We start from the raw sequence: 16989 nt of genomic DNA, 5'->3' as shown, positions 1-16989 counted from the left end.
TCCTTTCCTGCTGAAGTCATCACCATCTGTGCTGACAAGTCCAGAAGCATTAAATATGGAGATAGGAAACCAGAGATCCAACTACAGGCGCTGCAAAGAATGAATTGAATATGGAACCTCCCCCACCCATGCACATGGGGCAGCCACAACAAAGGGGCTGAGAACAATGCCAATTGTGCTGACTGCTTAGCCCATAGATATGTATGTGGTCCTTCAGATGCCTGTCAACAAAGGGATGAATCGAACTCGGTGTTGGCGAACAAGCCTGCATTGTCTTCCCTGTTCCAAAAATATTCTCTAAACTCCCCAAAGCCCTGAACACTAGGGGATAAACCCCTTATGGCCTGCCAGTAGACAAATACCAATTCTCTCAACATCTAGACTTGCTTGGCATTTGATCTGAGCCTTAACCAAACAGGCAGCATGCAAACCTTTAATACAGATAATTTTTATCTTGGGAAGATCTTGCCAACAAGGCGAGCCTAGAGATCTGCTCTGGGAGGCTTGGAGAATGTCTGACAGATTACTAAGTCCAGAGCCACGGGAGCAGCCCATTTTTCTCCCTTCCCCCTCCCCTCCTTACCATGTAGCTGATGTAATTACACATTTCTGTGATGACAGTCTGTTATTTACCATGAGATAATAGGGTGGCCCAAGCAATGGGAGTGCAGTGACTGCAAGTGCACAGATCACTGAGTTAATGGTTGTGTGACCTTGGAAATTATAAAGGGTCAGAACTGCATGACAACACTACTTATCTTGGGTCTGGGCATCCAAGGGTAACAGGGCTACAGGGTGCTTTGCTTTCTCAACGGAATCTCTCCTGGAGCAAAATGTTGTAGTCCCGGGAAAAGGCATCAAGAATGCTCCTTGTACTTTTCTTTCTTTCTTTCTTTCTTTCTTTCTTTCTTTCTTTCTTTCTTTCTTCCTTCCTTCCTTCCTTCCTTCCTTCCTTTCCTTCCTTCCTTCCTTCCTTCCCTCCCTCCCTCCCTCCCTCCCTCCCTCCCTCCCTCCCTCCCTCCCTCCCTCCTTTCTTTCTTTCTTTCTTTCTTTCTTTCTTTCTTTCTTTCTTTCTTTCTTTCTTTCTTTCTTTCTTTCCTTCTTTCTGCTGTACTGGGGAATCCAACTCCAGGTCAGCTCATGCCAGGCGAGCACTGTATTCCCAAGGACTATTCCTGGTCCTCTTTATTTTATTTTATTTTTAAATTTTGAGACAGGACCTTACTTAGTTCATCAAGCGAGCTTTGAACTTGAGATTGTCCTACCCTGCCTGCCAGTACTTTTAGTACTTGGAATGATAGGCCTGTGCCACCAGGCCTGGAACACCCTGTTCTTAACTCTTTTATCTTGAGCTCCTGGAACAACTTTTCTGTAAAGATCTTAGACTTTCTGAGGTCTCTTTAGAGTCAGTTCTTCAAATTAGCACACAGTCAACCACAGATATGTTCATGGGACTATGCGCCAATCTAATTTTATGTATGGACACGGAATTATTTGAGTTTCATGTAATTTCTAAGTGTGATAAAATATTCTTTTTTCACTATGCTTGTTATTTAAATATATATATATCCCTTTCTTAGCTTATAGGCCAGACTAAAATAAGATGCTAAAACCATTTAGCTATGGTGTGCTGGTCCTAGCTGCAGAGTACCTGAGTGTGCCATGAAGAATTTGAAAGAAAAGTGCATTCAGGCTTCCTCGCAGCCATGGGGGTCAGGCTTTGGATAGCAGCCACACTTTTGCAGAGAACAGGGTTGCACCAGCAGTCGGACCCCCATCTCTGATTTGTCTTGGTAAAGGAACACAGAAGACAGCAGTGTTGTCCGTTTGATGCATTGAGAATTCCCCTCCATCTTAGCATTCCTGTTCTTGCTTCCCTACAGCTGAGGACAGGAACAGAGCAAGGACGACCACCTCCTCGAAGACACAGCCTCACTTCCTTTCCCGTATGGAGTCTGGCTTCGGGACATTTGGTTCCCCATAAGCCTACTGTTCTGGGATTCTCATTGGTTTTGAGGTTCAGTGAGGGAGAAACCAGAGGATGTGACAAGTCACTGAATGTCAATGTGCCAAAGGACGTTGTGCATTGGGCTGAGCAGCCAGATAAAAGCTTTGTCTGACTCATTTCTATGCTCTGGGCCTGCTTTGAGCTGAGTCTTTCCTTCCCCTGCCATCTTTTGGTGTTATCAGTGACATTATGCTTCTGTGAACCTTTCAAAGAAAAAAGTCCTTTGGAACATCTGTGTGTCAGGCATTGCTCTACACTCGAAAACATAATAAGTTCTTTGAATTAGATCCTTCTGAGACTTTGAACGGCAGCTTTCAATCTATCTGTCTGTCTATCTATCTATCTATCTATCTATCTATCTACCTACCATCTATCTACCCATCTACCTATCTGCTTTTGGCTAGGGTTGAACAACTTTACTTTTGTTACTTCAACTCTGAGGATTTCAGGCCTCATGACCTCAAAAAGATGATGATTAGGCAGGGATAAGAAAAAATGAGGTCATAGGTGATCCTGTCCTGTCTCTGCCTGTACCAAGCCTGCCCTTGCTAAGGCTGTATAGCATGCTGTCAGCCTTTGGCAGAGACCGTGACTGATCCAGCATCCAGGCTGCATATGATTTTTGGGTGAGCGAAGGCAAAAAAAGCAACAGTTCTGCTCTGTTTGAGACATGGAAGGTTGGAAAGGATCTTGGAGTGTAGCTTATGGTGTGATTAGACTGAATGCTTTCATGCTGAGTTTTCACCAAACTGTCACATGATCTCTGAGACTGCTCAATAGTTTTATTGGTCATGGGCAACACTTTAGGAAGCAAATAAGCAGAGCCTTATCGTCAGTCAGGATGCTCAGAAGGGCCCAGGCCCAAGGCTCCAAGGACAGTCTAGCCTGCATGTGTCCTCTGCCATTGCCACCTGTTTCTGTTTCATCCAATGGTAAGCTGATTTTCTATGCACCGTCTACTCACAGGTGGGTGGAGCAGCACAGCATTGTGCAGGTGATTGCAGCCTGGAGGGAGGGAGGGAAGGAGGGAGGGAGGGCACACAGGTGGGGTTTTTGGAGCTGCTAATAGTGACTGAGAACTTGCTCTTCTTACTGGATCTCTCCCTGCCTCTGTAACACAATGCTCCTCAACACAGAACAACTTGGAAACATAGGAACTTCAAAGACAACTGCATTTGATCTTTGTGATGTCTTGTTTCTAACTTTATGTTTTTGCCTCTGCCGCCATTTCTTCTTCCCCAATCCTCATGTGCATACACACATGCATGTACATACACACAGACCCATGTTTCCAATGTATGATCAAGACCTAGTCAGTCAGGACTGTCATATCAAATTACACAAAGTGTGACGATGTAAGACATACAGGTTATCAGAAGGATAGTATGTACTAAGAAGAGAAATGTTCCTTCAGAGTCCTGGATCCTGTTGCTCCTGTATGCTGATCTCATTAATCCCAGGAATGGTTTGTACTTATATCCCCTGGGCCACCTTTTAAGCCAAAACCACAGTGGTTGGTTCTATAGAAAATAAAAATCCATTTATTTATTAATATTAAATGCTGTCTGATTCCTACATGCCACTGGATGATGAGAGAGAAAAAGATTTACCACTTGCCATGTCACTAATTAGGCATGTGGTCTTGGGCACATTCAGTGACCTGACTGAATGTCTACTGTTGCCTCTTGTTCTGAGAATCAAGGAACTGCATGTAAAGATAATGCATGAGGGATAGCTTACATAGGTGGCAGACATGATTCCAGGAGGGACGTTCTCTCCATGACAATAATGATCAGAGTGAAGAGTGAGAAAGGAGTAGGTGAGACAACATCTTCAGGACATGAGCAGAAGCCAGACCTGGGCTACACTGGGCTACCCTGGGCCACTCTGGGATACCCCAGGCAAATGGTTGATTCTCTGAATGTTTCTGTTTCTTTATTCCTTTTTAAACAGGGCGCTATTTGGAGTTCTTATTGTTTGGGTAACAATTTATCATTTTTTCAGAGTCATCTCCTCTGCATGCTTACTTAGCTCTATATGGGAGGCCTGTAGAAAGGTCAGCATATGCTAATTTGCATAAGTCCTTGGGTAGCTGGCTGTCCTGTGAACTGCCATCAATGAGAAGATTTGGACTAGGGCCCAACTGATCTTTTGGAATCTTTTCAACACTAGGACAGTGCATTTATAGGTACCATAAAAATGGCCTTTCTAAATGTCTTTGTTCATACACAAGAATCACATTGTAAACACCACATGAGCTGGACTTACCTTAGTAAATACATCACTGAAAAAGAAAAAAAAAAGAAATATATCATCGTATTTCTTATAGCTGACACAGTAAACTCTTAGAAACATTGTGTATGACAGAGAGACAGAGGGTGTTCTCCACACACTGAGGTAGGTAGCCCTGGCATAAGTGACTGGTTCTTCCATCTGGTTTACCTCTAACCCTTCTGGATGAAGACACCAGAATGAAACACCAATTTCTTTCTTTCCCTTGCCAGTAGGATTTTGCAGGGTTCTTGCTGTATTGTGCATTGAGAGCCTTCATTAGCAATGCAATCGCTTCAGAAGGTGACACATGACTCATACAAGGTCTAGAAATAGCACTGTGGAAAATTGCTTTTATGTAATCTTTCTCGGCGTGTCATTTGGTGAGTGCTTATCATCCCAGCAGAAACAAGTGGGAAAGATCACATCTTGTGGGGCCTCCGGGGATGCGCTGGCTCTCAGAGTCAGGCCACTGCCTCACAGGCCTCTGCAAACCACTAGAAGTTTGGGAGCATTTTAGGTACAATAGAGTAGGTGAGGGGTCAATCTGCAAAGTCAGAACCAACCTTGGGTTTCAGTTCTATTGCATTTAGTACATGGGCTTCAATCAGGAGCTGCTCTTCTTCCTCCTCCTCCTCCTGCTCCTCCTCCTCCTCCTTCTTCTTTTGGTTCAAAATTAAATTTTAAATGTTTTGAAGTTGTGGTAATCTATACTTAACATGAAATCAATCAGTCCAGTTAGGTAAAGTACATATACATTATTGTGCTACCATCGTTACCATCCAGCCATCTGTTTCTGGATCTTTCTCTCTTCCTAACTTAGACTCTGTACTTACTAACCAGTAACTCTCCTCTCATTTCCTCTTTCCAAGAAGCCATCCTTTGTTGGTTGGATTTTGACCCTTCTGGGTATCTCAGGAAGTGAAGTCATGTAATAGTTGTCCTTTTGTGATTGGCTTACTTAACTTTGAGCACAACATGGTTCCCAACAACCTGTAGCATGTGTCAGAACTGAGCACTGGTAAGCAGAACCCCATTGGATTAGGCGCCACATATCATTTATCCATTCATCTATTTCATGGACACTGAGTTGCTCCTGCCTTTCAGTTATTATGACAAATGTTTCTGGGAATATGAATGTAACAGTTTTAATCGTTTCCTGTTCCCATTGTAAAAAAAAAACCAAACTCTTAAAATTAAAAGGAAAGGTCCCCAGATAAGTATGTAAACAATCTAGAAGGAGAAAGGACAGAAGCAGGTGGTCGCCCCCATCCTAGGATAGTCACAGGCAAAGTTGGGGAGGGGAAAGGAGTAGGCCTGGTTGTAAACAAGGGCAGACAACTGCATGAGTGAAAGCAGATTTTTTAAACACTCATTGGAGGTGTCACAGGCAGCTTGGAAGGGACTTTGAGAAGCTAGGCCAGGAGCCTGTGGAGGTGGCTTGTATGTAAGATGGCTTTCTATGAAAACAGGGTGGACCTGAGTCTGAATCTCCAGTAAGCACACAAAAAAGCTGTGCATGACTGTGCATGCCTGTCCCTTTAGCACTGGGGTGGAGACAGACAGATCCTGAGAGTTCTCTGACCAGCCAGCTTGGCCCAAACTGGTGAGCTTTTGATTTATGGAAAGGCCCTGTCTCAGGAAATAAGGTGGGTAAAAGTAGAGGAAGAAATCTGATTGGCTTTGGCCAATGCATTTGATGGGCATGTCTGCATTGGTATAGTATGTGCTGCTCTCACATGCACACACACACCCGGGGCAGGGTAAGTGGTTCTGGGAAACAAAGAAAGCACGCAGAGGAAGCACACAGGTTGTCCCCTCCATTTCTGGATGAGTTCCTACCATACCAGTTCTGCTGCTTGTCTGGCTATGGTCCAGGTACAACATAAGTGTAAGTATAAGAACACTCTTATGACATCAGAGACTTCTGGGCATGGAGCTGTTCTGACATGGCGAGGAAGAATAATTTTCTTTTAGCTTTCTGGATTCAGTTGGGTCTTGAGCGCCAACTCAGACTCTGGAACTTAACATGCATCTCCTTAGGGACCCCAGAAGATGCTGTGTATGCTGGTTCCGGTTCTGAGGAACCATGGGTGAGAGTATTCGGAGGGAATGGGCCTGAAAGTTATGGTCATAGCTCAGGATGGTGACTTTCTGTGCTGGAAGTTGTCTGACATGGCCTTCCCTTGTTGGCCCACACGCAGATAGCAATCCAAGGATCCTCCTCTTGCTCTGTGTTGCCACTGGCACTAAGGAATGACCAAAGCACGCTAGATAATGATTAGTCTTGGAACGATTAGCATCCTATGTACTTGGGTTAAAAAAAAGACTTATGTAACGGGTGTTCTACTTTTTCCTAGAATCTTTGCCTCTCTAAGGACTCCCTATTGCAAAGTGAAAAAAGAGAAGGGATCCAAAAAATTCACTGCACATTGCAATATTTGGTTAGCACCCCTAGCCAACTGATAAACACGCAGTCCGTGCTCTGAATCCTACAGGAGCACACCCAAATGCTTCTAGGGGCCCTTTGCAACATAATTGCTGACCCGTTGGGCCTGGATTTCAAGAGGACACATTAGTTAGTGGCAGAGTGGTGTGTGACCAGTGATGGGGCTTGGCTCCATGACAACTTGGAAGGCTTTGCCTCTGATTTGGAAAGAACAGCAATCTGTGTTCTGAACAGAGAGAGGGGAAAGAGGACAGAGTTCTCGGCGGAACACTAATGAGAATAAGATGAAACCACTTCAAAAAGAGGCCCAGTCAGTGGTAGAGGAGTGTGTTGTCCATGTGGCTGGTTGATGGTTGACATCTCCACAAGGTCATGGTCATATCTAGAGCAGACTAACAGGGATCAATGGGAGGACCACATTGAGTGTCCAGGCAGCTGCCATCAGAACCTGCATGCAAACATAAAAGCGTTTTTGTTTACTTGTCCAGATTTCTCAACATTTTGATCTCTGGCTCCTATAGGCTTGAGTAGTAGCAGACAATGTTCAATTCTCTGTATGTTGGACACAAGATATTCAGCAAGAAGAGTGAAAATTTCCTCCAATGATATGCACATCCATAGAAAAAGGAGGCTTTAGCGATGGGGTGGGGGCAGTGGAGATATGTTTTATAGAATGTGATATGATCTGATGGGAGGGGGTGTCTTATTGGGCCTATGCTGAAGCATCCACCCAGCCCACTGGAGGTATCAGCCATAGAATAGTATAGAGTGAAGTTTATTAGGGACATGGGAAGGGAGTAGAGGAAGAGACAGAAAGGGGACAGAGAAGAACAGAAAAAGAGAGGAGAGAGAAGAGAGAAAGAAGGGAAGAGGCCAGATGGCTTGGAACATGTGGGATGGGAGAGAGAGAATAGGGAGAAAGGGAGGGAAGGAGAGGAGAGGAGAGGACAACACACACACACACACACACACACACACACACACACACAGAGAGAGAGAGAGAGAGAGAGAGAGAGAGAGAGAAAGAGAGAGAGAGAGAGAGAGAGAGAATAGAGTCTTTTGAGCCAGGCTAAGTAACTGTTGGGTGGAGCCCAGAGCAAATGTGATGAAGTGGATCTAGGTATTATTGTACCTGTCTGATTTTCTACTTTCTCATTTTACAGTGAGGTACAAGTGAGGTAGAGGTGGAGGTGGAGGTGGAGGTGGAGGTGGAGGTGGAGGTGGAGGTGGAGGAGGAGGAGAGGAAAGGGTTAAGTGACTGTAACTTGCTATCCAGAGAATTTTGGGGAGTTTGCCAAGCCACTGAAGTAGACAGTACTTTCTTTGAGATAAAGACTTTTTCCACCTTAGAAGGGGCCTGCTGTTTTTATCACTTCTCTTGGGATGGTCAAGGGCTGCCTAGATATCAAGAGCTCCTGGATTAGATTGATAAATATCTCCACCTCTCACACATGAGGCTGACTATGTGTGATTTGAGGGTTTCTGTGATGTCTTCCGAGGGGAAGGGGGTACCTATGCCTGAGCCTGCATTTCTGTACCTGTTTTCATTGTAACCTGAGACGCACAACAGGTATGTGAACTTCCCTGCCTCACATTGTCTTCTCTCAGCTCCCTTCTCTTGAGCAAAACAACTAGGAAAGAGGAAATATGAGTCTTGAGTCTCGTTGGTGTCTGCCATTTGGACTGTGTCTGGCTCTCTACCCCTGCAGGATCTCAGCCAGCCATGCTGGCTTTTGTTCCCAGCCTGTCACTCATAGAGCCTTTAAACTTAAAAAAAAATATTGTGTGTGAGTGTGCCTCTGTGTGTGTGCATGCATGGGTGTGTGCACGCAAGGGTGCATGCACATGCCAGTGCAGACATGTGGAGGTCAGAGGATCACTTTTGAGAGTTGGTTCTCTTTCTTCACTATGTGATCCAGGGATTGAATTCAGGTCATCTGGTTTGAATGGCAAACACTTTTACCTACTGAGCAATCTCGGACAGGAAGACATTTTTGGCCTCCACCATGACTTTAGCCTCTGTGCCCATTCTAGAGACCTTCCTTTAAGCAACTAGCGTTTGGAGAGTGAACTTTAGTCAGACGAATCCCTGTTTGGCAGTCAGCTGGAGGATATATTCCCTTCCTCAGGGTCAGAAGGGACTAAGCTAGAGGTTTGGAGTCTTTTTGGCAAAGAGAGTTTCTGGTGTAGATTTCCCACTGGCTGAACTTGCTGGGGACACCCACAGAAGTGGCTCATGGGACCATTCTGCCCACAAGCATTTTAATAGCAAAACACAATCAAATAATCCTCTGTTCAACATACACAAAATTCTCTGTTTCAGAAATCACTTTCAGCATGATTTTTTGTTCCTTTAGGGTACTTGTTCCAAGGATTTTGCTAGCTCCAGTAAGGGAATTACTGACTATTCTGAGAACTATCTCTTCTGCCCCATTAGTGACCTTCTCATTGTGGCGCCATGCCTCAGGGGTGGCTAGAGACAGACAGGAGTCTTCTCAGTAGGGGAAGTGTGTGTATGTTGGGGTGCTTTGCCTATATTCTCCAACCCGATTCATTAGACATCACAGGCAGTGTGGCTTTTCTTCAGTTGTGGGACATTGTTTCTCTGAAGTGGCACTCAGACGGCCCAGTTCTGAGGTGCAGGATGAAGCAAGCCAGCAGAGGAATTGGCACGGCGCTGCCGGTAAAGGTTAGCTTCTATCTGCGTTGAAAAAAAAAATGGTGAAGTCTGGGTTGGGTGACATAATAGAAAACCCTTCTTATGTTCTCCCTTAGACATTCATTTTTTCCCCTCAAAGAATAAAAATCCAGTCCAGCTATTTGAAATTCTGTCAGCTATGAAATCTCCCCCCCCCACTCTTTTCCTTCTCCCCCTGCCCCTGTCCTCTCTTCTTCTTCCTTCATTTGAGGTTCGTTTGCATCAGAAACATAGTAAATTTAATTTTTACTAAGAAATGACTTTGTGGCTACAAACTCACGAATCCAATATCCCCTTCTTATCCATAATGGTCTGCACTCAAGCTGAGCATGGGGGACGCGACAATTTTGTGCATCACGCACGCATTGCAGTGTTCTGCAAAGCCGAGACGGTTAACCTTTGCCTTCCATTCCCCAATTTTCTTTTGCCCTCTCTTGCTATTTTCTCCAGAATAGGTGAAGGAAAAAAAGGGTAGGAAGCGTTTCTCCTCGAATCACGTGCTATCGAAGCCCTCTTGTGGGACGAAGTTCAGCTTCTTCACAGTGGCCCTTTGATAGCTAAAAATCTGGTGTTCAGCAATTACTTCTTTTTGAGAACTCCAAGTACATCCAGCTTGCAGTTTTTTAAACAATTGGCTCTGTTCTCTGGGTCCGTTCCTCATCTCAGTGGGCTCCCCATAGAGACAGAAGACAGGCCCTCTGTCTCTGTTGAGGGAGAGCAGCTGATGTTTATGGGCCAGCTGGAAGCAGAAGGGTGGATGGGCCGAGGCTGGCTTTCATTCTTCCTACGGCTCAAATTGAGATATGGGTTTGTTATATGTTTGTTTAATCTTATTTCAGGCTCTCCTATACAAATCCCGGGGTGGGGTGGGGGGTGGCAGTAGAAAGCAAGGCTGCAACATGTGTGCTGGGCTCAGAATGAGAAACTTTAATCCTTGCAAAAACGGCATTGTGTAAATTCCAGACTGCAACTAATCAGGAGAGACTCAGACAGCGGCGTGAACGGTTCGCTTTCCCTTTTAATATTCCGGGTGCGCAGTCATGAAGTAATGCGACCTCCTGAATGCATATTTCTCCTAAATTTCCTTCAGGCCCGTATTTATTTTATTTGCTGAAACCCCAGTGGCTTATCTGAAGTGCACCAGATGTTTCCCATCTGCAGACAGTGCACCTGACAGTCAAGAGGCCGAGCAGGTTTGCTGGTGGCCAGCTCTTCAATCGCACCCTCCGCAGCAGTGTACATTTTAACGGCTTGCAGCATGTAAAAGGCTCCGGTGTTTGGATACTTAGGTTCTGGGTCCTTTGCTACAGGCCTTAGCTTCATTAGCACATTTATGACTTCTGTGGTCCTATGGAGTAGTAGGTCTACGTACTTGCTCAGCGCTTTATGGATGAGGAAACCATGGAACCAAAAGATAAATAGCTTTCCCCAGGTCACGTAGATAGAAACCAGAGAGTAAATCTGGGGTCTGGGTATAAATCATTACTACATTACTGTGTTATGTGGATGTCACTTCTGGACTAGCTCTTCAGCTTCTGCTAGATAAATCCCTGTAAGAATGGTCTCAGCTTTGCGTACCGGGATCCCATCTGTGCCAACTCAGCAGATAAATCCTGTATAAGAATGCCCTCATCCTTGGGATTCCCACCTTGTGTCAACTTGACAAAAAAGCTCAGCCATTTCAATTTCCATAGAAGTATTTTTTTTCTTCTCCAAGGGCCTTTCTGCGTGTGCACATCCATGCTTGAAGTTTTGGTGTGTCTTACTAAGGGTATAGGGAAATTGGCGGTCAATTTCCACCTCTACCCATCATAGAAACTCAGTGGAAGGGCTCTGCATTTCAGGCATCCGTATTGTTTGTATCCTGTTGATGCTCTGTCTCCTGCTAGCCCCGTGATGATGATGCTCTGCTACCTTTCCGTGTTTCCATAAAGAAGGCTTCTTAAGGGGATGCTCGAGCTGCTTCTTAAAATGGTTTCTTTTAAACTTCTACCACTAACTGTAGAGAAGGGAAGACTTGTGCTGTCCCCTTTCCCTCTGTCCTTTCCTCCTTCCCCCTCCCTTTCCTTTCCCTCCTCTTCCTCTAAAGTATAACAAAAAGGCTAAGTGTTGAATTAACTGATTTTCCACTATTCACAGCAGTATTTCTATTACATTTTAGACACTCTTTCCTTCCCCCAAGCTACCTGATGGAGTGGTTTATTTATCTGCCACAAACTGATGATGGAGTCACCCCAGAGACATTGCCTGCAGTAAACGCTTCCCTCACAGGATACAGGTAGATGCTTCTTGTCTGTAGATCCTGTCTCTGCGAGCACAGGAGCAGGACAACTGACTGGTCAAGAGACTGTCTCAAGACTGCCTGCTTCCCCTCAGAGTAGGAGTCACTGCTTTAGGGAGAGAAGCGGAGAACTAGAGAAAAGGTGGCCCGTAATTAAAGAGTAAAGAAGAGAGCAGAGGATTAGCATGAAGCAGTGCTGACCTAGCAGAAGTTTGGCAAGTTGGAGCTGGAAACTCTCTCTCTGTCTCTCTCTCCCTCTCTCTCTTCTTTCTGTATACACACATCAGCTTTTCTACAATTATTTTCCTAATTATAGAATTGATGTACATAAAATCATTTTGGAAATACAACTAGAAAAATCTAACAAAGGCTAATCTATATTAAAATAAATATAAATAAATATATATATATATATAAATACATAAGTGTGTAATTTCACCATCTATTGAAATTTCTGCTAAGGCATTGCATATTTCTTTGTGAGTGTTCTTTGTTTGTTCAGGCTTTTATGATTGTGTGTACATTGTGCTCTTGCTTACACACCAACAACCCCCACCGTACACACACAACAACGACAACAAAAAGTGCACACACCGGAAATGACTGTGCGCCTACCTTTAATAGGCAATATAGTATACATAGGGTTATGCCTAATGGAGGGAACCTATGCATGGTCTTCAGTGTTCTCACCTTTGCCCCTTTCCACTGAACACATCATTCATTCAGTTGGTCCAGCTCAGCCTTACTACTGTAACACTTGACTTCCTGCCCACTATCTCAGGATGATCTTTGACTCTTTAGTAGAGTCTACACAGCCTTTCTTCTCTGTGCTCTTCTGGCTCCATCTGATACTCTGCAGGTAAAAAGATCAATTTTCACATATTTGATACCTGGAGGAGCTGCTGGAGACATCTCTGGCTTCTTCTTGATCTTTCCCAGTGCCTATGAGTTGCATCATTCTCACATTCAATTGAACAGTAGAGTAACACTGGACTTGGAGGTATAATCTTTGAAGGCTCATAGGCCTAAGTTCAGATTCATTCTTTTAGCTTTGCCATCTATGAAATGGGATAGTAAAAGTGGCTGTCCTTTACTCAGGAATTAATGTATTTAGAGAGAACCTGGGGAAAGGGTTCAGGGCAGTGTCTGGTGACAACTCAAAACTATGAAGTCAGTAGTTCATCAGCTTGGAGTAGTAAAGTCATGTGAAGTGTTTGCAGGAGTTTCCCCAGGTGGACTGCACAAGGGAGAGTGTGCCAGTTTTATCTATCTGCAAATGAACATCAGGGATGAGCTGAAGAGGCAATGACTGTACAATCTAATCAGCATTGGCTACTTGAGTAGTCCCTTGTTCTAAGCTCTTCACAGAACCTCAGTTTTCATTATAATCCTACAAAGGGGCTACCACCACTTTGTCAGTTAAGGTATTCTCCAGGGGAAGCTGGCTTACATGATAAGAAGGTTTATTCTCTCTCATGCTAGAAAAGTATGAAGCCAGACAGTCTACAGAGCTGGTTGGTGCAGCTACCCAGTCTACCAAGAACAGCCCTGAGTCTCTGTGGTCTATCCCTAGGAACAGGTCATTCTAAGGTCAGAAGCAAGACTTCCATGGCAGCTCCAGAATCCGAGCAATGCAGAGCAGTGTTTAGGGAGGTACAGTGTTTAGGAGGGACTCCTCTGTACCTTGTCTGCAGCTGTGTCATAGAAGTTAGAGGATTTCATGAAGTCGCTGTAGCCTGTCTCTGAATAAGTCATTGAAAATGCTCACAGACTCACTCTTAGGCTACTTAAATGTCCTCTTGTGGATAAAAGTAAAAGTGGCTGCGCTGAGGTTCATTGCTGCTCCCAGTGGTGGTAGTGGTGGTGGTAGTGGTGGTGGTGGTGGTGGTGGTGGTGGTGGTGGTGGTGGTGGCGGTGGTGGTGGTGGTGTGTGTGTTTGTGTGATAGCAGGAAAAAAATCCTTCTATCTTTCTAAGAAGGAAAAAAGGCAGTAATATTTTTTGTTACATAGCATCCAATTCATGGGTCAACTCTCTCTCTCTCTCTCTTAAATATAAGTAAATATGCAACAAAAAGCTTAAGTATCTGATGCCCTGCAGTTAGCAAGGGGCAGAGACCAAACCCGAGTCCATCCAACTCCTGTGATGACACATTTCCCAAACAGGTAAAAATCGTGCCCTGTGTCATCCTCAACACACGAACCACAAGAGTCCACAGCAAGGGAAATTCTTTGAAGAGGTTACAAAAGTTTTCAGGCCAGCTGAAGCTTAATACTTTGCAATGTGGCATGCTGGGAACATTGCGTGCAGCCAGCATGGTCTGGCCCAGAGCCAAAGCCAGGGTGGCATCCCTAGAGAAACAGTGGAGGTGAAAGGCATCTCACCCAACACCGGAGGTTGTATAAAGCACAAGAAGTCATCTGTCAGAGCTGAAATATGTTGGAACAATAGGGAAGGAGGTGGGGGGGGGGGAGGGAGGGAGGGAGCGAGGGAGGGAGGGAGTACTGCTTCAGCCATGCATTTGTGAGGATGTCAATATCAGCTCTCACCGTCTTCAAAAGTTTCCTTACATGCTTACCATGAGATCCAATAGAGGAATGTGTCCTTTTCAAATGTGGAGATGGTGAATGTTAAGAGTCAGAGTTTAGGATGAGATTCTGAGTGCAGCTCTTAGCTGTGGGGGACCACATTCCTTTTCCCCTAAAACTTCTCTGTCAGCTGCCTTTCCTTTAAGATTTTACCCTGAAGCTTCCTCTCGCATGTGCTTACCCTACTCAAGCCTTCAAAGACAGCCTGCACACTAACAGTGTTTAGAGCCACGTGTTAGACTTTATCTTAAACTCCAAGACTTGGTCCCAAGGACCTACAGACACCTTTAGTGGATCGTCTCAAAGGCTCTCAAAGTCAGTATGTCCAAACAAGAATTTGTTTCTATTTCATGTTCTTTAAAACACTTAAGAAACGTGTATGTGTCATGCATGAGTATTTTTTTTTTTTTACATTACCATCACCTCAACTCCTCTCATGTTTTATGTTCACTTTCAAAGGAGGACCTTATCTCTTGAATCTGGCGAGCAACCACTTATCCTAGATGGAGTCGTAGGATCATTTTGTCTCCTCAATGATGTCCAAGTGGACACCACATCTGGACAGTTCTTTTTCTTCTACCCAGCCACCACCATCTTAACGCCCCCATGGACTGAGTCATAGTTCACCCTTCCATTGTTTTACACATTTTATTTCAGGAGTCTTGCTTTTTCCTTCTCCGTGCCCCGCCCATCAAATCCACCTTCCACATTGCCACTGACAGTACCTTGGGAAGTAGACACAGGTCCGTCTGTTCATTCACTAAGTAAGCTCGTCAAAGATTCTCTGGTGTCCACAGTGTGTGTGTGCGTGTTTTTTTTTAACATTTATTTATTTATTTATTTATTTATTTATTATATGTAAGTACACTGTAGCTGTCTTCAGATACTCCAGAAGAGGGCATCAGATTTCATTACGGATGGTTGTGAGCCACCATGTGGTTGCTGGGATTTGAACTCGGGACCACCGGGAGAGCAGTCGGCGCTCTTAACCACTGAGCCATCTCGCCAGCCCCACAGTGTGTTTTTTACCCTCTTTGGGATAGCAGCTAAGGTCCTTCAGAGTTGCGTCCCAGTTTATCTAGGGAGAACTTTCAACTCGCTTAGAGAACTTGTTTACATCCTCCATACTACATCACTGACATCTCTCCTGATTCCTCTGGTGGAATTATTAAACCTTAGTGGTCATGATTTTCTTTAACTTTCAATCTACCATATAGCTAACAATAGGTTAAATAGGAATTCCGTTGCAAATAAAACACTTCCATTTGTAGATGAACAAAGTAAAATGTTAAATATTAAACTAACCAATGCCTGTCATTCAATTGTTCCATTATACTTTTAAACTTCTGCAGCCTTGCTGCCTTAAAGCACACCCTTTGTAACAACCCATTTTTGGCAAGGATCTGAGTTCTCAGCAAACAGGTTTGTTACCCTTTCATACTTCCTTCTTGTCCCCAGAACATCCATCCCTGTTCTACCTTCTTAAGGTAGAATGAGAGCTACTGATTTGAAGTTTACATCCAATGCTAGACCTGGCCCTTCACTGGTGAGCATGCACGGATTCACATATTTCAATGGAATCAACAACTCCAGAATTTCACCCCCACTAAACTCAGAAGCTCGGGAACTAAAGCATAGAGAACCCGAGTAACTCACCCAAGGTCATACCATGTGATATGTGCTGGAGCAGGGACAGAAACCCAGGCTATCTGTCACAGTGCCAATGCGCTCGACCACTAATAGCATTGGAAAGCAGGAATGAGGGCCTCATTTTTGTCTAAGAGTCACACTTAATCATTTGTTTTAAAAAAAATGCAGTTACGTTTTTTTTTAAAGCAGTTGAGAGCAGATATGAATATGCTCGATTTTCGTGCTTCTGGTAGAATGTAGCTGTGACTCAGCTCTGATGGATACAGGTCTTCTACTGATACTGGGAAGCAAGGCTTTTCATCTCATGCTCACGAAGAGAGGGAGCAAGAGATCTGAGTCATGAACTCAGTGCTCACACGCTCCCTTCCCCCACTGAGCACTTCGGAGCTTTTCCTCCTGTGTCCTTATAATGACACACATTTTACCCCAACTAAATAAATCACAGGGCCTCGTGCTGCAGACCAGACTTGCTGCCTTGGACTCTGAGAAAGGAAGTGTATGGACTATGAGCCTGTGCAGCAGGGTTAAGGGGTGGTGGCGGGGCGGGGTGGGGGGGGGGGAAGGCAAGGTTAGGGAGCACTCATCATTCTGACGGACTTCAAATCCAGGTGCTAAGAGGTCTCAGCAAGTCAACTTCTCAGACTGAGAAAACACAGAACTTGTGTATGTATGTGTGTATCAGTGCCCGTGCATGCCCACTTGTGTGCATGTGTTGAGGCTGAGTTGTACAGAAGGCAAGGAATACAATTAAGCACAATTTCAAACTCAGGATCGACCAGGGTTTTAGTTATGCTCCGAAGAGAAGACATGTCACATCATTTCAAACATAGCACAGGTTTCACTGTAGGCATTTCTTGTTTTCCTCGCTTTGTATCTTTTCCCTTAAAATGACCTTTCCCCCTTTTGCTTTCCCCCGTGCTCCATGTTTTTGTATTAACTAGCTCAGTATTTGTCTGCCTGTTGCAGGACTCCCAGGATTTTGGGACTACACACCAAGGATACCAAGGCTGCTGAGCTCTTGGTCTTGGCTCAGGGCCAGGCATCC

At 44.6% G+C, this 16989-nt stretch overlaps 1 long non-coding RNA gene across 3 annotated transcripts in view; it reads left to right on the top strand.

Annotated features, from left to right (window-relative positions):
* Positions 1-8093: 8093 nt before the first annotated feature.
* Gm29927 overlaps positions 8094-16989 on the top strand; it is a 46615-nt gene continuing 37719 nt past the window's right edge. For all 3 annotated transcript variants that reach the window (XR_382841.2, XR_873884.1, XR_873883.1), the window contains exon 1: positions 8094-8298. This is a non-coding gene — a long non-coding RNA (predicted gene, 29927). The remainder of the gene's footprint in view (positions 8299-16989) is intronic.

This window comes from Mus musculus, chromosome 13 (genome assembly GCF_000001635.26).
Source record: "Mus musculus strain C57BL/6J chromosome 13, GRCm38.p6 C57BL/6J".
NCBI lineage: Eukaryota > Metazoa > Chordata > Mammalia > Rodentia > Muridae > Mus > Mus musculus.
Note: the sequence above shows the minus strand (reverse complement) of the source record. Positions and strands in the feature narration are given on the sequence as shown.